Below are 758 nucleotides of genomic sequence, written 5' to 3'. Positions count from 1 at the left end.
GGACTCTGGGAAACAAATTGAGGGCTTCAGAGGAGAGGGTGCGTGGGGGATTGGGATAGACCGGTGATGGGTATTAAGGAGGGCACGTATTGCGTGGTGCACTGGGTGTTATACGCAACTAATGAATCATGGAACTTTACATCAAAAACTAGGGATGTACTGTATGGTGACTAATATAACAAAAATTATTTAAAAAATAAAGGTAGAGTTTGATGTCAGTTTGGAAAATTCTTAGTGGATGTGGGACTTGAGGGAAAGGGAGACATTGAGATTGAATCCCAGGCTTCTGGCTAAGGTGAGGAGACATGGTGGTGCTGACATGCAAAGGAGCAGTTTGGTGAAAAGTTCAGTTTGGAATGTGTTTGAGGTACCTGAGGGCAATTGAACATGTGAGCCCAGAGCTCAGAATAGTCTGGGCTGCGGATACAGATTGAGTAATTGTTATGGAATCAGAGGGTGTGGATGGCACCTTCTAGAGAAAGCAAGAACCTTGGTATAGACCAGCATTTAAGAGGCTAGTGGGAGAAGACTGAGCGATAAAAGGAACCAGGAGAGCAGGGTCACAGAAACCAGGGAGTAGAGTTTCCAGAAGGAAGGAGTAGAGAGCAGTGGCACATGTCATGAAGAGGTGAAGCAAGACAAGGATGGAGAAGTGCCCATTGTATTTGGCAACTAGTGACCTTCAGAAAGCAGTTTCAGCAGAACAAGAGCCAGTTCAAGGTGAGCTGAGGAATGAATGGGAAGTGAAGAGGCGGGGG

Source organism: Ursus maritimus, unplaced genomic scaffold (genome assembly GCF_017311325.1).
Source record: "Ursus maritimus isolate PB19 unplaced genomic scaffold, ASM1731132v1 scaffold_21, whole genome shotgun sequence".
Lineage (NCBI taxonomy): Eukaryota > Metazoa > Chordata > Mammalia > Carnivora > Ursidae > Ursus > Ursus maritimus.
The sequence above is the reverse complement of the archived record's forward strand: the minus strand, read 5'-3'. Positions refer to the sequence as shown.